Below are 24,104 nucleotides of genomic sequence, written 5' to 3' on the forward strand. Positions count from 1 at the left end.
GCTTTCTAACCCCCGAAGCCTCTCTACACCCTCCGCACAGCCCACCGTGCCATCAATATTAATATTATAGGCAAATATAGATGTATTGTACTTGATACCTTCAATCATGTCATTGGCAGGTGCTTACAGAGGCCATAAACAAAACCGCAAGAGGGCTGAACACCATAAACAACGCAGCCAACTACCTCATTATAAACATCACCTACCCTCCCCATGGAAGAATCTGCAGATTGTGCATAGAGTACTTGAACATATCAAGTCTAACAGGACTGGGATGGAAGCCCAGTCCTCAACTCTGAGAAAATACCAAGATGAAAAACCAACCTATACCAAGATAAGGATACTTCAGTGGAATAGCCGTTGATTAGATTAAAGAATGGATGTGATAGCCAATGGAAGCCTGGTAAGAGGGCTGGGCTGCAAATGAAGTTGAAAACTCATGGGTTCATATACCACTAGCTAATGTCCGAACTAATGAGAACAAAGTTAGCGAACTAAGAGTGAGACTGGCAGATTAGCTGGTGGGGGTACTTGCAGACATTTTTAACCTCTCCCTGTTTCCATCTTAGATTTAGGAATACCAATACTTAAGAAAACCAAGGTAATGCGCCTTAATGAGTAAATATTGACTGGTGGCTCTGACATCCACCATTATGAAGTGCTTCTAAAGCCTATCATAGCACACATTTACACCACGCTCTCAGACAAACTCATCACTTTGCAATTTGCCTACAGCAAGAACAAGCCAATGGCAGATGCCATACCCTGTCACACGCTCTATGGAGCATCTATTCAGTAAAGATACCCATAGAACATTACAGCACAGAAACAGGCCTTTTGGCCCTTCTTGGCTGTGCCGAACCATTTTTCTGCCTAGTCCCACTGACCTGCACCTGGACCATATCCTTCCATACCACCTCTCATCCATGTACCTGTCCAAGTTTTTCTTAAAACGTGAGCCCGCATTTACCAGTTCATCTGGCAGCTCATTTCACACTCCCACCACTCTCTGTGTGAAGAAGCCCCCCCCCAATGTTCCCTTTAAACTTTCCCCCCTTCACCCTTAACCAATGTCCTCTGGTTTTTTCCTTCCCTAGCCCCAGTGGAAAAAGCCTGTTTGCATTCACTGTATCTATACCCATCATAATTTTATATACCTCTATCAAATCTCCCCTTATTCATCTACACTCTAGGGAATAAAGTCCTAACCTATTCAACCTTTCTCCGTAGCTCAGTTTCTCAAGTCCCGACAACATCTTTGTAAACCTCCTCTGCACTCTTTTAACCTTATTAATATCCTTCCTGTAATTTGGTGACCAAAACTGTACACAATACTCCAGATTCGGCCTCACCAATGCTTTATACAACCTCACCATAACATTCCAACTCTTATACTCAATACTTTGATTTATAAAGGCCAATGTACCAAAAGCTCTCTTTACGACCCTATCTAACTGTGATGCCACTTTTAGGGAACTTTGTATCTGTATTCCCAGATCCCTCCATTCTACTGCACTCCTCAGTGCCTTACCATTTACCTTGTATTTTCTACCTTGGTTTGTCCTTCCAAAGTGCAATGCCTCACACTTGTCTGTATTAAACTCCATCTGCCATTTTTCAGCCCATTTTTCCAGCTAGTCCAAATCTCTCTGCAAGCTTTGAAAACCTTCCTCACTGTTCACTACACCTCCAATCTTTGTACCATCAGCAAATTTTCTGATCCAACTTACCACATTATCATCCAGATCATTGATATAGATGACAAATAATAATGGACCCAGCACTGATCTCTGAGGCACACCACTAGTCACAGGCCTCCACTCAGAGAAGCAATCCTCCACTAACATTCTCTGGCTTCTTCCATTGAGCCAATATCTAATCCAATTTACTACCTCTCCACGTAGACCTAGTGACTGAATCTTCCTAATCAACCTCCCATGCGGGACCTTGTCAAAGGCCTCACTGAAGTCCGAGTAGACAACATCGATTGCCTTCCCTTCATCCACTTTCCTGGTAACCTCCTCGAAAAACTCTAATAGATTTGTTAAACATGACCTACCACGCACAAAGCCATGTTGACTCTCCCTAATAAGTCCTTATCTATCCAAATACTTGTAGGTCCTGTCTCTTAGTACTCCTTCCAATAATTTACTTACTACCAACGTCAAACTTACCAGCCTATAATTTCCTAGATTACTTTTAAAGCCTTTTTTAAATAGTGGAACAACATGAGCTATCCTCCAATCCTCTGGCACCTCACCCGTAGATACTGACATTTTAAATATATCTGCCAGGGCCACTGCAATTTCAACACTAGTCTCCTTCAAGGTCAGAGGGAATACCCTGTCAGGACCTCGGGATTTATCTACTCTGATTAGACTATTGTTTATTGACTACAGATCTACCTTCAATACTATAATTGTAAACACCCTCATTTCCAAACTCCTATACCTGAGATGCAACACCTCTCTTTGCAACTGGATCCTTAAATTTCTGATCAATAAACCACAGTCAGTTAAGATAGGCAGCAACACCTCTGCCGTGATTATTCTCAACATTGGCATCCCACTAGACCAGGGATCTCCAACCTTTTTTGCACCACGGACCGGTTTATTCTTGTAATATGATTGTAGACTGGCCAACGGGGGTGCGAGGGGGGTGTTCAAATTCAACAGTGCGTGACAGGGAATGAGGAAAGGTGCAGCCGACTCATATCGTTTCCTCACGGCCTGGTAGCACATGCTTTCCTTGGGGACAGACTGTGTCCTCAGCCCCCAATACACAAAGCACTGTGTGGCCAGATTCCACCCTAACTCCATCTACAAATTTGCAGACAACATCACTGTAGTGGACTGTCTCCAAAAATGACAGAACGAGATAGAGAGACTAGTGATGTGGTGTCATGACAACAACATTTCCTTGTCAACAAAAGAGCTGGTCGTTGACCTCAGGACACATTGGCACACGTGCTCTTGTCTACATCAATGGTGCTGAGGTTGAGGGGCTGAGTTTCAAGTTCCAAGGAGTGAACATTATGCGTAGTATGCCCTGATCCAAAGATGCTGATGTCACAGCCAAGAAAGCTCACCAACACCTTTAATTCGTCAGGTGAGTATAGAAAGGGATAGAACATGACATGGCACATAATAATGTATGTTGATATAGCTAGGGTGTTTAAGACTTTTACACAGTACTGAATTCATTTTATGTATTGCACTGTACTGATGCTGCAAAATAAAACCAAATTTCATGACATATGTATGTGATGATAAACCTGATTTTGATATGGGTCTCCATTGTGGACTGAGAGTGGGAAGTGGGCAGGGAGAGGGGAATCGTAGTTGCGAAAAGGGGAAGGGAGAGGGGAAGGAGCAGGAAGCACCAGAGCAACATTCTGTAATGATCAATAAACCAATTGTTTAGAATCATCTGACCTTGCCTGGTGTCTCATGGTTGGGTGTGTCTGTCCCTGCACCACCCCACCACCCTGTCCCCAGCACTCCTCCTCTGCTACCTGAACTACGCCCCTCCCGCAGCGCTCCACCCTCGCCATTCCTAACATCCTTTATTCCGCCAGATTTAAGAAACTTGCTCTTCACCCTATGTTGACAAGTACAGGCCTGTGCAAAATTCTTAGGTATCATAGCTGTATTAGATGTGCCAAAGACTTTTGCACAGTACTGTATGTGACAATTGTTGCACTTCTATGAGTGACTTTTAGTATTGACAATGCTTCCAATTAACAATCCATCAACTTCACTGTGGGGAAAAAAGCTGCACACATTATCTTGATAACTGTATTCAGTATACATGGGAACGATAATTCATATTCACTTGATAACTTTAAATAACCCCCAAATGACTGTGTAAAAAAGTGACAGAGATGTGCAAAGAAACTAGATGAAGAGAAGGAAATCCTCAAGGAAATCTAGTCTTGTTAAATTTTATGGAAACCTGTTCTTTTATTAAACCACTACGATGAAATTTGTTAGAAGTTCCTATGTTAAAGGCTCCATGGAAGACTGTTACTGTGGTAGCAACTGCTGGAGTACTTCAGCTTTGCTTAGAGAGGAAGTATTTTATCTGTCTTCTATTTGTCAAAGTTTGACAGTGAATTTGAACCTAGATTTAAGCCTAGGGAACAAGGCTTCCAGAGTTCAATGTTATTTTGGAGTAAATTGGGCAACAATGCATACATCTACAGTGAACCAAATTACCCTCCTCCTCCCTGGCATTGAAAATGTAATTATACAATGTGAAGTCTTATCCCTTCAGAATTTTCTATGAAATCCCTGCTATTCCCTTGGAAACTGCTATATAGTGTCAAGATATTTGGGGCTTTCGCAATTCCTACTATTCCCCAAGGACAGCTTCTATCCTACTACTCCCTTTGGAGTTTCAATGAGATCCCAATATACAACAAACATTTTTCTACTGTTTCGTGGGTTGGCCTATGTTACATTACAGTGCACAGTGGCTTTCAGCAACAATCTTCCCACTACCTCGTCCTTTCTTTACAAGAGTTAAATCTGAGGGATAAGGAACGTGGGTCAAACTACATCAGCTTTGGGTTTAACAGAGACAAGTAGAGAGACGAACAGTTTTCATGTGTCATAGCAAAACTGTGGCCAACTGACAGCTTATTTCAAATATTGAATATTTGTTTTAACTTATTTTTCAAATTTTAATGCTGGCTGGCTTTCCGAAGGTGAAAGTCATGTCTTGTACCCAATGCACTCCCAGCCCATTCCCATTCAGGATTCCCTCTTCATCAGTCAGCTGATTGTTCTCCATTATCAATGGACTTCACCAAAATTCTATCAGCCACAGCTTACTGAGCAGCAGTACCATAAACCTACCTGATTACAGCTGAAACTTGTTAATCGAATTATTTACATTCCTTGGCCATTTTTTCCCAGGTTAGGTTTCCAATAGTCTTTACTGTGCACTATTTTAAGTGCTGAATGCATTGTAGTGCTGTCAGACACCTCAGGAGGTGATGAATAGTTTGTTTCAACTGTAAAATAAAAGATGGCTGTGTAGAGATCTATGGTTTAAAGGGGAAAATGCATCTCAGAAATACACTAACTCTATTCAACTTCTGCCATTTTAATATGAACTGTAGATGCCACTCGGGAAACTTCCTTGCTAGCCACATTCTATAGTTTTGTCATCTAATTTCTGCCATGTTTTTCCCTGAGGGAAGCTCGGGTAGGCTCTGGTGATGTATTGAATGGCACAATAGCATACAAGTTGTCTCTCAATCAAAAGTGACAGTTCGAGCTGATGACTGTCACCTGCTAAATGAGCATCAGGATGTTGTACACAATGGGCGTCGCCAAGGAGACTTGCAAATAAAAACATAAGAAATAGAAGCAGGAGTAGGCTATCTGGCCCGTCGAGTCTGCTCCGCCATTCAATAAGATCATGGCTGATCTGACCATGGACTCATCTCCAGCTACCTGCCTTTTCTCCATAACCCTTAATTCCCCTGCTATGCAAAAATCTATCCAACACTGTCTTAAATCTATTTACTGAGGTAGTCTCCTCTATTTCATAGGGCAGAGAATCCCACAGATTCACCACTCTCTGGGCAAAGCAGTTCCTCCTCATCTCTGTCCTAAATCTACTCTCCCGAATCTTGTGGCTATGTTCCCTAGTTCTAGCCTCATCTACCAGTGGAAGCAACTTTCCTGCCTCTATCTTATTTATCCCTTTCATAATTTTATATGTTTCTATAAGTACTCCTCTCATTCTTCCAAATTCCAGCGAATACAATACCTACACTTGTACCGTGGAGAGAATTGCACCACTATCTGGTATGGAGAGCCCACTATACAGGAACTGAAAAAGCTGCATAAAATTGTAAACTCAGCCAGCTTCATTATGACCACTAGCCTCTCCAGCATGGAGGGCATCTTAAAAAGGCTGTGTCTCGGAAAGGTGGTATCCATCATTAAGGACCCCCATCACCCAGGACATGCCTTCTATTCATTGTTACCATCAAGGAGGAGGTACAAGAGCCTGAAGACACACTCTCAATGTTTTAGGAACAGCTTTATCTGCTCTGCCAATAGATTATTGAATGAAGAATAAACTCATGTACACTACCTCACTAACTTTGTTCTCATTATACACTTGTTAGTTAATTTAATTTTTAAACATGTATTTCTTACTGTAATTTGTAATTTTTTAATTATGCATTACAACGTACTTCTGCAGCAAAATAACAAATTTTACAACATACGCCACTGATATTAAAACTGATTCCGATACACCCCAATTATCCTCAGAAGTTATATCAAACTTAAAAGCCCAGGAAGCTGAAACATCTGCTCATTATTCCTGTATTACACCTGTATTCCAGACCTTGGCACTTAAGGAAAAGTTGGAAAAAGCAAAGGGAAGATTTGAATAGCATATGCTGCATGCTTTTCATGGCTGTCGTTTATAAAAGCACATACGAGAAATGCCAAAACCATTACACTTTTGCAATTACCTTGTTAGAAGTTTTTTTATATGCAGATTAGGAATTACAGCCAGAAACATCCTTGCTTATAATGCTCAGCATCATATAACATCAGATGGGGTATTTACATATAGCTTTAGGAATAATTGAAATGGAGTGGGTGGACACTGATTGCAAATATAGATTTACTATAGCAAATTAACATATGCAATTTAGAGCATCTGAAAGGACGAATATATAAAAGTGCTTGCCTTATTCCAATTGGATCAAGGGATTAGGTTTGAAAGAAAACTCTTAATTAAAAGATTAGCAACAAGTGAAGATTTTTTAATAGATCCTGAGAATCAGACACTGGATTGGAAAGTTATTTTTCTGCCAAGATGCATGCACATGGGTTGGGAGGGGGTGAGATACAATTCTTCCCTCACTACAGTTAAAATAATTCTTGGACATTGAAACAAGGCACACTAAATTACTGATATAAAAATTTTAAAAATCTGCCATGGACGGTCCCGAGGCCAGCTGCAAAAGGAGGTTTGAGCATGGGACTAGCAAACCCATTCAGTGCACCATAGAACTACCAACAGAAGCTCCAAACACCTCATCCCTGGGAGAGGAAGGATATGCCAAGAAGATGGGCTACCCTTGGGGACAAATTAAAAACTGGCCTGGGACAGACTCCGGCAAGCTGCTATCGGTAGCCTATGCCCCAGCAGGGTGATGAGCATTAAAATAAAAAAAATAAAAAGGTCATTTTTAAACGCTACCTTCAAACAGTTTAAGTTGCCAAAATATATAAAACATTACCATGTATTGAAAGATACTAAGGGTAGTGGATATTATCAGTGCACTTTTCCAAAAAGCTATGGATATTTTGTCAACTAAAATTAAGCCTGGGAACAATATATTTTGGAAAGCATAGGGAGTAACAGCATCAGTGGTATGTATAGTATGATCTAAATGAATGGTAGAACAGGGCACTGGCTGTTGACTTACTTACAACTGGTTTTCCTCATCAATGAACATTTTCACCTTTACCATCGTAAAGTATTCCAAGCTGCCTCAAAGCCCAAAACTATACAGGATGAGACTTAAGCCACTGTGAATCAAATAGGGCTCTTTTAAAATAACAGTTGGAGAGCCCTTCAGGTCTAATTGATAACTGGTGCAAAGTGAATGTGTTTGAAGTGTGACAGAATAAAAATGAACAGTGTTCAATGTGGAATTCAGGTTGGGCTGAAGCTGTTGTAGATGGTAAACCTGAAATGACAAAGTCTGCAGAGCAGAGGGTGGAAGCACTGCTGAAAAATGATGAAATAGCTGGTTTTGATATTTGGCAATGTACAATTGTATGATGGTAGCTGAAGCGATAGCTTGATCTCCCTGATATTTACTGACTCTGTGCTCTATGGCTTCGCACTTTACAAGTAACTCAAAAGAGTACAAGGTGATGGCTGAGAGGCAGAACTGAACATAAACAGAATAGAAATAGAATACAACCCTTTGCATGATGTTGCCAGGGGCAACATGCTGACAGGACAAAAGCAAAGGTGGAACAAACTACCTTACTTAGACAGCACAACATTACAGCAAAATACTTTTTAAGAAAGACACTTTGTATTTGCACATTCCTCCTATAATTAAAAGGCTGACTGCAGTCTTAGCTCCTTGAAAAAAAAGATACAGGCAATTTAAAACACCTATGTAAAATTAAAACAGATGCAAAATTAGGTATCAGAGTTAAAATGTAATACATTCAGTCTGTTGGAAGAGCAACCTCATTAACACCTGTCCACCATCACCTCTATCTGTTGAGCCTAACTCATCAAAAGAAATGCAATTAATTTTCTGGAAGCATTACAACACAAAGCTGGTTTTATCTTGAATCACTTAGCTCATCAAACAGAAAGGGAAATGTAGCAGCATAACACTGATGCAGTTATATTCATAAATGTATAGAATGACCAAATATATCCTAATTTCTTTTGGATATACTTGGCCATGAAGTTTTACATAATACTGGGAGCCTGTGCTTTGTGTTTGATTTTACAGATTTGCTCTGTACAAACATTTTTAAATGTGTAATGCTGGTATATATTTTATAAACATCCTGCAATTAAATCAGAATATCACACCAAGTGGACCTGATACTTATTGCCCAATGAGACACACAGGAAGACCCATCTGCAACATGTGCTTCGTGCTATATGACTAGCAGAGGAAAAATAATTCTAAAGACAGGCTAAATTTAGGCACATTAGCATTTGACTGCTGCTCCTCTTCCTTGGGCCAAGATTAAATCTTCTCAAGACAAAATACAGTCAGTCTAAAATCTAAAAAATGCAGTTGTTTACTGCTTGCTGTAGTGTTTATGGCCCACGTCAATTTAACCTGATAAAGAGATTGATTTTAATCTAAATGCAAATAAATCATCACCCCAAACACTTAACATGAATAATGATGACTGGATTCCAGGAAGTGCAATTCTTCCTTAGTATCAGGTATACACATGGACTAGTGGCCTTATGATCAAGAGTTTAAAAACACAGGTCTAGAAATTAGCATTCTTGGATCAACATGGATTAGTTTCATTTGTAGGACTGCTCTTCCAACTTTGATCATGCATCTGATGATCTCACAAGCTACATTTCCTTCCTTGCTGACATAAATTGGTATTTCTCAACGCAGTCTATGACCTTGGTTGAACACACACATGAATAAAAAACAAGAGAAAAGAGACCAACAAAGGAACAACTCAGGGCCATTATGACATTCATGTTTTTCATATGCCATCTACTACACCAAAATTTCAAAACTTTGGTTATTTGAAACCTCAATACAGGTCATTTAAAAAACTGTATTGGTTACAGAATAATCTGCACCAGAACTGTATACTGAAATCTCTATTTTAGTGATTCCCCACAGCAAGAGCGCAGACCCTTTGTCTCACTGCATTTCTATCTACTGTCAAGCACAAGCTCTACACTATCCCATTTTTCCTTTTGCACCATCAGCTTCACACCACTCCTCCCCAGTCCCTACAGTTGTTCTGCCACCTGAGTGTGGCTTCATCTTTACAGTAGAGGAGGCCGTGGATAGACATATCAGAATGGGAATGGGACGTGGAATTAAAATGTGTGGCCACTGGGAGATCCTGCTTTCTCTGGCGGACAGAGCGTAGGTGTTCAGCGAAATGGTCTCCCAGTCTGCATCAGGTCTCGCTTATATATAGAAGGCCGCATCACACTCAGGTTGGAGGAACAACACCTTATACTCTTATATATATTCTTTTTCTCTCTCCTTTTTCTCCCCCTTTCCCTCTCACTATACTCCTTGACCATCCTCTGGGCTTCCCCCCTCCCCTTTCTCTCTCCCTAGGCCTCCCATCCCATGATCCTCTCCTATCCCTTTTGCCAATCAATTGTCCAGCTCTTGGCTCCATCCCTCCCCCTCTTGTCTTCTCCTATCATTTCGGATCTCCCCCTCCTCCTCTCAAATCTCTTACTAGCTCTTCTTTCAGTAAATCCTGACAAAAGGCCTCAGCCGAAACATCGACTGTACCTCTCCCTAGAGATGCTGCCTGGCCTGCTGCGTTCACCAGCAACTTTTGTGTGTGTTGCTTGAAATTCCAGCATCTGCAGATTTCCTCGTGTTTGTGTAATACCAGCAGATGATCAGCTGACCAAACAGGAAACAGTATATCAAATATCTCTTGTCAAAAACTCTGATTAAACTTTCTTGGTAGTCAATAAAACAAGTTTGGTATTTTTGCTGATTTTTATGTAACTCAGCAATCCTACACGAGAATACAATAAAAAAACAAGGCCCTTGAAGACTGTGCATCCATTTGATATGCTCATGGCTGGTCTATGCTAGCCTCAACTTTTCTTCTGTGTTGGTTGCAACTACTATCAGTTCCTCAGTATCTCACTATTTACCTTGTCAAAACCTCCTTAAGATCTTATCTATTTGACTAAGAATACCCCTCATTCTTCAAAGTTCCAAGGAAAATAGATTCAACTGTCTAGCATCTCTTGGCAGGACAACCCTTTCATTCCTTGAATTAGCCTTGTAATATCATTTCAACTGTCTCCAAAGCTATTATATCAATTTTTTTAAGGCAAGGAGACCAAAACTGTGCAGTCTTCCAACACCTTGTACAACTGTAACAAAATATCTCTATTCTTAAACCCTAAACCATTTGTAATAAAGGTCAACATGCCATATACTTTCTTAACTACTGTTGAACCAACCAGCTAATTTATTGCTATTTATGCACGAGAACACTTTGATCCCTCTGAACTTCATTTATAGATGCTGTCCAATTAAATAATAATAAAGCTCCTGACCTCCCACCTCCCACATTTGTCAGGTTTTTGGCCCATCACTCTATCTATGACCCATTGTAGAATCACAAAGTCCTCATTACAACATGTCCTCCATCAGCTTTCACATTATCAGCCGGCTCAGAAACCTTACGCTTTGTTCCTTCCTCCAGGTCATTATTGTCAATAGTAAATAACTGAGGACTAAGAACTGATCCCTTGGGTGCTCCACTAGTTACTGCCCTCCAGCCTGAAAAGGACCAATTAATTACAACATAAACGTAAGGATTTTACAGATGCCGGATATCTTGAGCAACACACACAAAATGCTGGAGGAACTCAGCACATCAGGCCACGTCAATGGTGGGGGTGGGGGGTGGGGAGGGAGGGTGGTGGTGGTGGTAGGGTAAACTGTAGCCATTTGGGTCAAGACCCTTCATTAGGACTGGAAAGGAAAGGGTTCTAACTTTCAATAATTTCTCCCCCTCCCCCTTTTCTTCTTCCATTTAGGTTCCCGTCACTTTTTTTTTCTCCTCACCTGCCCATCACTTACCTCTGGTGCCCCTCATCTTTCCCTTTCTTCCATCATCCACAGTCCTATCAGACTCTTTCTTCTTCAGTCCTTTGCCTCTTCTACCTAGCACCTCCCAGCTTACTTCATTCCCCTCCCACACACACCCACCTGGTTTCACCTATCAGCTTGTACTCATTCACCCACCCTACTCATTATGGATTCTGACCTTTTCCTTTCCAATCCTGATGAAGGGTCTCAGCCTGAAACAGACTGTTTCATTCTGTCCATGGATGCTGCCTGACTTGCTGAAATCCTCCAGTGTATTGTGTGTGTTGCATTTATTCCACCACTCTGTTTTCTATGTGGGAGCCAGAGTTTTCAATTCAGGCTAACACACTCCCTCTGATTCCTTCAGCTCTTAATTTATGCACCAGCCTTTTTTGTAGCACCCTGTCAAATGCTTTTAGGAAATCTAAATCTGCTACACCTACAGGTTCTCCTCTATCAACTCTCCAGCACATCCTCAAAGATTCAAGCAAATTTGCCAAACATGATTTCTAATCTAGTCAACCAAAATAAACACTGCATGAATGGCAAAGAAATAATGTCTTTTGTTATCATCTTGCTGGAAACTGTAAGTCTGGCAGCATTAATATAAGGAGAAACAAAATTAACATTTTAGCTCATAACTTTTCCACAGAACTGTCAAATGTGCTTTTATATATTGGCAATGTTAATTAAAGCAGTAAGATTTTGGAAAGACGTATTTGCTTGAGCTGATTTCATTCTGCTGCAGAGGACAAAATGCTTCACTTGCATTGCAATCTTATGTAGCAATTCTCCAATATGAACTCTGAAACAGCAAACACCCTCAAATGGACAACACTGTAAATCAGGGGTTTCCAACCTGGAGTCCAAGGACCTCTTGGTTGTTGGTGGGGGTCCATGGCATAAAGAAGGTTGGGAACTACTGCTGTAAATCATTTGTTATAGGAAAAATACCTTAAGAACATCTGGAAATAAAGCAGATATATACACAATACTTATGTCTCGATATAAATAGTTTTGAACTACTGAGTATTATAGTTACTAAAACTCAGCTCAAATTTAATCTTCAATCCAAAGCAATTTTATGTTTACATTGCCAAATTCAAAAAGAATCCAAAACAACTATAATCAAGTGCATAAGAACATTCAAATCACCGCATCAGTCTACAATTTATCAAAGAAGCTTGCCTGTATATAATAAACTGTCTTCCTGTTGTCAATCACTTATTAGAGTCAGGGATTTGAACGGCACATATCTCTTCCAAATCCTTAAGTCTCTTCAAAATGTTAAATGCATGCAGCGTGATGCTTTGTCAAATCATTTCCCCCGATAGGTGTTAGTTTGACAGCAGCTTAAGAGAAAACTTGCACTCTCTGCACTTTGCTGACAGTAGTTAGATAGGTGTTAGTAACTTTCATTCACAAATTAAGTTGTCACCCTAATTCTTCTGAAATCAAGACTGCTTTTGGGGGACAATCATTCCATGCAGCAAGTTTCTAATTATTCTGTCATCAAACCATAACTAGACAGAAAATGCAGCATGCCAAAAGTTGATGTAAAGAGATGCCAAAAGACAGCCATTTTAACATAACAATAACTTTGATCTGAAGCATAGTCTAAGGTTAAAGCAGAAAACACTTAGTAAGTTAAGCAGCATCTGTACATAGAGGCATATACTACAGGAAGGTTTCTTTGCACTTTTGATCCTGGGTTCAGCCTGCCTTCTCTGATTTCCTGCATTCTCTTGATCTTTACACAGAGAAATGCCAACGTAACATTGACAATGTCAGTTTCTCTATTCCTCTCACCCACAGCCTCAGAAGATCAAACAACTCTCTTACTGTGATTTTGAGAGATTTTGTTATGGTTTGTAAAAACAGAATTCAGAATCTGTATGCTGATACCTATTCCAACATAATGCAACTTCAAAATCTCTACTGAAGTGAATTGAATTGACTTTATTTCTTACATCCTTCACATTACACCTTTACGTTACGTCTCCATCTAAATGTGCGATGCGCAATCATAGTAATTTATAATAATTTATAATAAATAGACCAGTCAATGTAATATAGAGTACACTCAAATCAGCGTGAGTTCATCAGTCTGATGGCCTGGTGGAAGAAGCTGTCCTGGGGTCTGTTGGTCCTGGCTTTTATGCTGTGATACCGCTTCCTGGATGGTAGCAGCTGGAACAGATTGTAGTTGGGATAGCTTGGGTCCCCAATTATCCTACGGGCCCTTTTTACACACCTGTCCTTGTAAACGTCCTGAATCATGGGAAGTTCACAACTACAGATGCGCTGGGCTGTCCGCACCACTCTCTGCATGTATACGCAGGGAGTAAAGGAGGGGACTCAGTACACAGCCCTGAGGGGCTCCTGCATTGAGAGTCAGAGGGTTGGAGGTGAGGGAGCCCACTTTTACAACCTGCTGGCGATCTGACTGCAGACATCCCACCTCTCCCGGAAGTTCTGGGTGTCTCCCGCATATTGATACTGGCTCCCTGACGCTCGGAAATTATATACAATATCCCAGAAATTGATTTTTTTTTGAGAGGGAGAGGCACAGCGAGCATCCTGATTGGTCTCTCTTTGTGCTAAGAGTAGTCACTAACCACTGGGCCGCGAGGAAAGAATATGATTTGGCGATATGAAACGATACGAGTTAGCTGCACCTTCCCATATTCCCTGTCACGTCCACTGTTGAACTTGAATGCAGTGAGGACATTACGCATGCGTCATCCATGTCAGCGCTGGAAGATCGTCAACTCCTCGAGCTTGCAAATGACAGTGGGCTGAAAAGTATGTTTGACATAACATTTCTGCCGGCATTCTGGATCAAAGTCAAGGCTGAATATCCTGAGATAGCCACAAAAGCACTGAAAACGTTGCTTCCATTTCCAACATATCTCTGCAAAGAGGAGTTTTCTGCAATGAATACAACAAAAACTAAATTGCAGAATATACTGGACATAAGGAACCCCCTTCGAGTATCGCTGGCTCCCATCACCTATCGATAGGACCGTCTTGTTGCAGGAAAACAAGCCCAGGGCTCCCACTGATTCAGCGATATTGGTGTGTTGCAATGATTTTATATGTTCATATGAGGAAAATATGCGGTGTGTTTAATACCCAAACGTTACTTAAAATGTTATGATGCTATTGACTTGTAATTGATTTGTTACTATATTCAGTGAAGAAAATAAGCAGTGTGTGTTTAATATTAAATTCGTTAGATAAACCCTTTTAGAAACGAAATTGAGTGTATTAGCTACTTATAACTTGATTTATAGTTGACCTATCACCTATATTCCGGTCATGATTAACACCCCCGCCCCTGGTCGGCTGGTCTGCAAGAATATTGTCAATATTAAACTGGTCAGTGGTGCAAAAAAGGGTTGGGGACCCCTGCTAAGTAGACCTATCAGTTTTCTCTGTGAGCAGGCTTTACAGTTGACCTCAAAAATAATGACAGCGTTGCTCGCTGCACTGTTTGCAACAGTGACTTTTCTATTGCCCATGGTAGGTTAAAATGTAAAAGACATGTTGAGGTGAGTTTAACAGGTGGCATTCATTCATTAGCATAGCTAACGTTATTTAAACTGGCTGGCTGGCTGCTAAGGAGCTACACTATTGATGTCCTACATGATGAGGCCAAACTCCCTGTAGACTTGCTTAAAGTTGTAATAGAATAAACATGATAATATAATACAAGTACATATTTTAATGTCACATTTTCTGCATATACCCAACTTGGTTTACAGATTAGATAAAATCACTAAACAAAATATTACATACACCCTTGGAGGCCAGGGGGGGGTGGGGTGGAATATGGAGTTGCAGGGAGTGGGGGTGCTCCCTCCCTGAAATGAGCTTTTGCAGGGTGGGATGTCTGTGACTGGAAGCTCAGGATACAGCTGCACAAGGCAGGGTCAAGGCCAAGGTCTCTAAGCTTCTTGTTGAACCTGGATGGAACTACGGTGCTGAATGTTGAACTGTAGTCCAAGAACAGCATTCTTCTTCTCCAGATGTGCAAGGACGGTATGTAGAGCAGCGGCTATCGGTCGGTTGTGTCGGTAGGTGAATTGCAGGGGATCCAGTTTGGGTGCTAGCAGGCTGCAGATTTAATCCTTGACCAGCCTCTCAAAGCATTTGCTTACTATTGAGGTGAGTGTGATTAGTGATTTCATGATTAGATAAAAATGTTATGATATTTTGAAAGGATTCTAGCTAAACAGCAAAGAGTTTTGATAAAATCTCTTCCAACTTAAAACTGTTAATGGGCTTAACACAGATAGAGGTGTTTTTGCAATGACCCTTTGATCTCGGCGCAGTGGGATGTATTTCTTACTGCCATTTCCAGACCTCTGCAGCTCTCAAGATCACCAGGGCACTTTCTTGGCACTAACACTCAAACTCAACACAATCCATCATTTCTTTCTGTCATCATCCTAGGCGATCCTTGGGTCCCCCGAGACTGTGCGTACGATTCAAAGGTCACTTTGAAACTCGACTAAGCACTCCAATGGAAAAAATAAAAATATTCACAACAGCTGAATTGGAATAAGCAGCTGTCTTCATTCAACTTCTGCTTCATTTAATCACATACACAGCAATGCGCATATGCGTGATTTAGCAGGGAGCCTACAGAGACATTTGAACATACTCTTTCCAGTTTCACAGTTTCAATTGACGAGAAGGAAATGTTTCAGTCAAGGAGACGGAAGTCACAGTAAACCAACTGAACAGAGAGGAGAAAAAAACACTTCAGGACTACTTGATATATAACTGCAATTGTGCCAGTTCTAAAAATTCTAATTCTAAGGATGGTAAAAGAACATCTATTTGTCCATAGTGCTTCACATTGTCACTACGTCATTCATTAACTAAATATCTTGGCATTTCCAAAATAAAATTTCTCTTGGCTCCTTCAAAAAATTCTAATAAAAATTAATATGCTCAAGAGATAATGTATTATTTCTTCATTTGAGGCTCTCCATTGGTCTGGGTCAACGTGGATATTGTGTCCTAGCGGTCTATGTGGTACGCAAGCCGGGGCAGTAGGATAAGGTCAGCAAGTTGTTGCTCATGAAGCAGGCTCCCCCTCTCTACACAGCTGACAAATCCAAAGGAACAGCATGATTTTATTAAAATTAAATATTGTTGGCAGGCATGATGTGGAGGTGATTAATTTTCTTCATCAGACATTACACAATGCAAATTGTTCTATTTTTTTTTAAATGACCACCTTCCAAAATGCATGTTTTAATTACACTGTAAGAACATTTTGTCAAAGCTGTAGGTATGGTTTAAACTTTACTTAAAATTTATTATTTGGTATCTTCAAGTGCAACCGTTATTGGAGTCCCATTTTGCATTCCAGTGCAACCTGGAGAAATAGATTATGTTTTGCCAAACCTCATTATCTTAGATCTTTTTAAAGTTTTTCATGTATTTAGGACATATTTAGATGGAAATTCTAGCCTCCTTAAATTTTGAAGTCTAGAGTATTTCTTTTAAGTGTTTAATTGAAAGATTTCTATTTTGGTTTATAAATCTATGACTTGGCAGGTCTGATTACAGACATTGCAATGAATAAACAAGTGTTCTACCATTATCAGAGATGCTATTTTAATCGAAGTTAACAGCCTTTTGAATATCAGCAGATAACGGGAATTGCTACAGAATCCAGAAGCAATATAATTTAAGATAGAGGGGGTGAGGGAGGGGGTGGGGTGAGAGAGGGTGGGGAGGTGAGAGGGAGAGGGGGTGAGAGGTGAGAGAGGGAGGGGTGAGAGGGTGAGGGGGTGAGAGAGACAATGATCCTTCCCCAGAACTGAATATAAAACATAATCTCCAGTTCCCTCCACAGATACTGCTTGACCAACCTGACTTTGACCTTCCAGCATTTGTTTTCTTCTTTCTGATTTCAAGCATCTGCAGTTTTTAAATATTTGATAAAAATGTTTTTACTCCTGACCTAGCATGCTAACAAAAACTGCCAAAAATAGTAAAACAAAATGACATAACATTTAGAAAGGAATGGACCTCAGGGTCCATTTCAAATGCACAGTTCATGAACTATACCTTTAAGGAGAGGCAGATCTTGTCAGCATCTAAAGCATTACAAACATTCTCCAGACTACCAATGCACAACAATGTAAAAGATCAATTAATCTTTTGAGAAGATACCAAATTCTCTTATTTTACTATCTATATTGTATTTCATTGACAATGAAGCACCACTTTAAGGTGAGGGGTATACCAATTTCCAAAGATAGAAACAAATAATTGAATTTCTAGGCTATTTTTGGAAACACTGTTTGCAGTTCTGAATTCCCTGACAAGTAAACAAGGCTGTAGAAAGGACACAGTTGAGGCTTGAACCAGGAATGATTGTGCTCAAAGCTCAAGTGACATTCCAATTTCCATTCCTCCCATCTCCAAATTCCCATTTCCTACCCCACTCTCCCAAAACAACCAAAGGAGCAACTAACTTGATATTTTCAAAATTAAAAGCTTTACATAATTTTGCATTAATTTTATTCATTCTTTGGGTGTGAATGTTGCTGTCAATACAGGGATTCTATCATCCTGTCCTAATTGACCCTGAACTGAGGAGGCAATTAAGAGTCATCAATATAAACAATCAAAGAATTGATTCAATTGCTTCATGAATCAGTAACATGAGAGTAGGCAAGATCTAAATAATGAGGAATATGTGAAGGTAGATGTTTCGAATTTGGATTCTTCCAATACATGCATAAAATGGAGACTACAATGTAATTTGGAATATTAGTTGTAATAAAATATGATTAGTACAAGGAGGACACTAGCAGCTGGATCTCTCTCTTGCATGCAATCCTAGCAATAAATCCAGCCCTATGAAACGGCACACCACCACCAATGATCCCAGATTACAAATTCTCCCTGTCCACCTGTTTACTGTGTTGTTTCACGGCAGCTTTCCTAACTAAAATTCAGGCATTGATAGCAGGAAGGTTAGCAGTTGAGAAAGCTCAAGACAATAATTTAACAAAAGTTCATATTTTCCATTTTCATATTTTCTCACTCCTTTTCTGTACTTCTTCACCTCTCCATTTCTCAGTATGCAGCCTAGTGAATATCGTGGTCTATGGCTCTGTTTATAAAGACGCACATCCTGCCGTGAACAATCTGGCCATCATAACAGGCTTATCACCATTCCATAAATAGTAGAGGAATGCAATTAGTCATAGAAAAATATGGCCCATCTAGTCCATGCTGAGCCATTTAAACTGCCTACTTCCATCAACGTCCGCTCAGACTATAGCACTCCATATACTGTACCTAACATCCATGTACCTATCCAAACTTCTCTTAAAACTTTGAAATCAAAATTGCACCCACCATTTGCGCTGGTAGCTCATTACACACTCTCATCACCTTCTGAGTGAAGAGATTTCTCCTCACGTATACCTTAAACTTTTCATTCTTCACTCTTAATCCATGACCTCTAGTTGTAGACCCACCCAACCTCAGTGAAAAGAGACTCCTTGCACTTACCCTATCTATACCCCTCATAATTTTGTATACCTCTATCAAATCTCCTCTCAATCTTCTACATGACAAGAAATAAAGTCCTACATCTTCAATCTTTCCTTATAACTCAGGTGTTCCAGTCCTGGCAACATCCTTGGATATTTTTTCCGTATTCTTTCAACCTTACTTAGATCTTTCCTGTAGGTAGGTGACCAAAACTACTCACAATACTCCAAATTAGGCCTCATGAACATCTTATACAACTTCAACAGAACATCCCATCTCCTGTATTTTGATTTATGAAGGCCAATCTATCAAAATCTTTCTTTATGACCCTATCTACCTGTGCCACCACTCCCAATGAATTATGGACCTGTATTCCCAGATCCCTTTGCTTTACCGCACACAATTCACTGTGTAAGACCTACCCTGGATGGTCCTACCGATGCGTAACACCTCACGCTTGTCTGCATTAAATTCCATCTGCCATTTTTCGCCCATTTTTCCAGCTGATCCAGATCCTTCCGCAAGCCTTGATAGTCTTCCTCACTGCCTACTGCACCACCATTCTTGGTGTCATCCAAAAATTTGCTGATCCAGTTAACCAAATTATCATTCAGATCGCTGATACAGATGACAAACAACAATGGACCCAGTAGCGATCCCTGTGGCACTTCACTAGTCACAGGCCTCCAGTCTATATCCACTCTCTGGCTTCCCCATAAAGACAATGTCTAATCCAACGTCAAATGTTGAGCTACTGAACCTTCTTGACCAACCTCCCATGTGGAACCTTGTTATATGTCTTGCTAAAGTCCATGTAGACAACATCCACTGCCTAGCCTTCAGCAACTTTCCTGGTAACTTCCTCAAAAATAAAACCTTACAAGATTGGTTACACATGGCCTATCACGCACAAAGCCTTCCTGACTAAATCTAACCAGTCCACACCTATCCACATACTCATATATGTAGTCCCTTAGAATACTTCCTAATAACTTTCCCACTATCGATGTGAGGCTCACCTGCCTATGATTTCCTGGTTTATTTTTAGAACCTTTCTTAAAAGCAGAATGGTCACTCTCCTCCAATTCTCCAGTACCTCACCTGTCGCACAGGGTCCAAGGGAACACCTTATCAGGCTCTGGGGATTTGTTCACCCTAATTTGCCTCAAAACAGCACATCCCTCCTCCTCCTCTATAATCTGTATAGGGTCCATGACCTTGCTGCTACTTTGCCTCACTTCCATAGACTCTGCCTTTTTTCCCAAATAAACACAGATGCAAAAAAATCCATTTAAGATTCCCCGCTTTTCATCAGGCTCCACGCACAGATTACCACTCTGACCTCCCACAGGACCCATTTTGTCCCTTGCAATCGTTTTGTTCTTACCATAACTGTAGAATCCTAAAGAATTCTCCTTCACCTTATCTGCTAGGGCAACCTCTTGTCTTCTTTTAGTCCTCCAAATTTCTTTCTTAAGCACGAAAAAATATGCAGAGGCTGGAAGTCCACGCAACATACACAGAATGCTGGAGAATTCAGCAGGCCAGGTAGCATCTACAGAAAAGAGTAATTTCATCCCCACCCAAAAAAAAAGACAAGAAGTGAAGAAGTCAAGAGTAAGAAGGTGGGGGGAGGGAGAGGGGAGAAGGAATACAAGGTGGTAGATGATAGGTGAAACCGGAAGGGAGGAAGGTGTGAAATAAACAGTTGAGCAGTTAATTGGGAAAGAGATAAAGGGCTGGAGAGGAGGAATCTGATAGGAGAGGATACAAGACCATAGAAGAAAAGGAAGGGGGGGGAGAGCACCAGAGGGAGGTGGTGAGCAGGTAAGGAGATAAAGTGAGACAGGGAAATGGGAATGAGGAGGGGTAAGGAAAGTTGGGGGGGTTGGTGGATGGCAATCACAGGAAAATTGGAAATTGATGGTCAAATCATCAGGTTGGACACTAATACAAGGTGTTACTCCTCCAACCTGAGTATGGCCCCCTCGCGGCGGTGGAGCAGACCATAGACTAACATGCCTGAATGGGAATGGGAGGAAGAACTGAAATGGGTGGCTACTTTTTCAGGTGGACAGAGCATAGGTGCTCAGTGAATTGGCCTCCCAATCTACGTCGGGTTTCACCAATAAACGGTAAGCCACACCAGGAGCACCTGTTACTGTAGACGATGCCAGACTCACAGATGAAGTGTTGCCTCACCTTGAAAGACTGAATGGCAGGGAGGGAGGAGATGTAGGGGCAGTAGGGGCAGGTGTGGGGCTTGCTCTACTTGCAAGGATAAGTACCCAGCCGGGAGATCAGTGGGGAAGGGATGAATGGAGAAGGGTGTCATGTATCAGGAGGCAGAGATGGTGGGATGTGAGGAAATGGGAATTCTCTGAAGCCCAGTGTAGACTCAATGTGCTGAATGGTGTCCTTCTGGATCATGAGTAAATATCAAACACACAGAACAATGAAATCACAATGAACCAGGGCAACACACACAAAATGCTGGAGGAACTCTGCAGGCCAGGTAACATCTATGGAAAAAAGTACAGTTGACATTTTGGGCCAAAACTCTTTGACAGGACTCGATGAACTGGGGCATCCTTTTTAAACATTATTTGACAGAAGATAGTTGAGCAATATGATTGGAATTTTAATCAGTTAAGTAAGAATTTTAATGTCAATCTGAGTCCAGTTATTTTAACCTCTCACAAATTTGTTCCTCATTCACCTGCATTTAATATGTTACAATAACTAGAAGCACATAAATACAGTCACATTTGTCATCCACTCTAAGTACTATATCTAATTTATGCATTAAGGAAAAATATCCTTGGCAGAATCTTGATCAACTGCAGATGCATTAGCTCATTACAGCAATGGCAGGTGTGAACACACTCCCTGTAGGGACGATGATTTGTCATCATATTTAGGGCACCCTTCATCAGATTGAGAGCTCCAACTGTCACAATGTATAGCAGAGATTGGGAATAGATCAGACAGCTTGTAAGGGCCACCTCTGAGTCCCTCTGGGTCATCAACAGCAACAGAAATGTCACCATGTGGCCTTACGTCCCCTATTCTATCACAGGAGATCCTCTTCAATGACCGATGTGCAAGAGCTTTAAATGACTAAAAATGAGATGCTACCTGGTGGAGCTTCGACACAGGCTTACAAATATTGTAATGGGGGTACACGGAACGGACAGAACTGAGCAAACACACAACCAATGCACACCTTTCATGTCTAGTAAGGAATGGGAAGAGAGAGCTCCGTAAATATTTTTATTTCCAACAATAACAGAAGTCAAAGTGTGCAGAAGATAACCTTGAAGGTCTTGCAATCATCTCCAGCCAGAAACACTGAGTAGTTGATCCCTCCTAGTCTCTATCTAAGATCACCATCATAATAACACAAATGATACATATTAAATAATATCTGGGCAGAGCAAAGCCCAAGTTTGATGATATCATAGCTGTACTATTGGAAGTGAGTGCTAATTAACCAGTCAATTTCACGAAGCACACTGTTCCTTACACCTACAGTGGGTTCCAGTTTTAAATTCCCTAGTTCCGTCTCTCACCTTACCTACATGCCCTTCACTTACACACAAAAAAAAATTCTTACTACCCACCTTACCTACCCTCTCATGATTTTGTATACCTTTATCAGGTTGCTCTCAATCTCCTCCAATCCAGGCAAACAAGCTCAAGTTGTTCAGTCTCTGCTTTATAATTGAAATTTTCCAATCCCCTCTCCAGTACCAACACATCCTTCCTCTTGTGTGCAACCAAAATTGTACACAATAACCCAAGTGCAGCCCAACTAAAGTTTTATAAATTTATACCAGGATCCTCCATTTTATATTCTGTATCTCAACTGATGAAGGGCAGCAGAGCTGTTCATTCCTCTTTCTAAGTGGTGCTGTCACTGTCAAGAATCTATGGACCTTTATCCCAAGACTCCTCTGTTCATCAACCCTCCCAAGACCCATACCATTTACTATTCATGTCCGATCCATGCAGTCTATGTTCTGCAATTCATAATCATTTGCCATAACAACTATCTTAAATAGTTATCTATGAAATGTAAAATCTGCCCTGTAATCCACAAATTCCAACAACCACTTTATTTACAAATTTTAGGAAATCAAGAAAATCCAGTTAATCTATCTTCATCCAAACATTCTGGTCAGTTATACAAAAGTACTCAGTTACTGAGACAGGACCTAAATTGCCAATAAAGATACTATCCACAACTTCTTGAAGTGATCATATCTTCCAATGCTATCTAAAAATCTCCAAAACTAAAAATGGAATTTAACTTCTTTAAATTTCAAAATAACCAAAGCAACAGTTAAAACTATGCAATCAAACCCAGATATGAAGGAGCCACCAAATGAAAAAGCCAAGGACTCATTTTCTTAATTGCTGAAGGAATGTCACTTGGTCCCACATTATTACCCTAAGAGCAACATTATCTAAAACTAGTTTGTTATTTGAAAGGAGAACTTGAACTGTGGTAATATTGGGGTCACAGCATTTCGTGTTAAGTCTCAGCTTGATCTGCGATTCCATATTAATATTTAAGATTAAGCATCGTGACTGGCAATACAAAAATATTCTTCTTTCCTCTTCAGAGCTTTCTATTTATTATCTATATACCAATAAGCCAAAAGGTAAATAGCTTTTCAACATTGGTGTGATAACAATTCTATGCAGAATACATGTAGAGAATTTTCTTTCAAAAATCTATATAGTGATTTTAGTGAAGGCCATGACAATTTCTTTTCATTGGTCAAAGTTTTTTTTGTTCTAAATTAAATTATACAGTATTTAACAGTACAAAGGCATCTCTCCCCATCCCAAAAGAAGCCTATTGTCAAATGTCTTCCACATTCACCATCCTAACAAATCACTAAAGGTATTTGATGGCCCAGAAAGCCAAGTGTGGCTCATTTTCAGAAATTGCCATTTAGGTGCATATTCATCATGAACTTCACTGATTTGCATTTGAGAGGCTGAAATGATCCTGCATCCAAAGTGGCAAGGTCCAAGTGGCAAGTGTTATTGTGTAAGGACTTGACCAAGGCGTAACCATGAAGCAGCTGACAACTATGAAGGTATGCTGTCACTCTGGCTTTTCCATTTGTCAAGACTCTCAAGCTTTTTGATTGCTTCTGCACATGTCTGATGTCTAGAATAATGCAAATCTATTAACATTCAACTG

At 40.5% G+C, this 24,104-nt stretch overlaps 1 protein-coding gene across 3 annotated transcripts in view; it reads right to left on the reverse strand.

The window, feature by feature from the left end:
- The window catches only part of rsu1 (Ras suppressor protein 1), a 176,804-nt gene that overhangs the window by 38,294 nt on the left and 114,406 nt on the right, over nucleotides 1-24,104 (reverse strand). The window lies entirely within an intron of this gene.

This window comes from Mobula birostris, chromosome 3 (genome assembly GCF_030028105.1).
Source record: "Mobula birostris isolate sMobBir1 chromosome 3, sMobBir1.hap1, whole genome shotgun sequence".
Lineage (NCBI taxonomy): Eukaryota > Metazoa > Chordata > Chondrichthyes > Myliobatiformes > Myliobatidae > Mobula > Mobula birostris.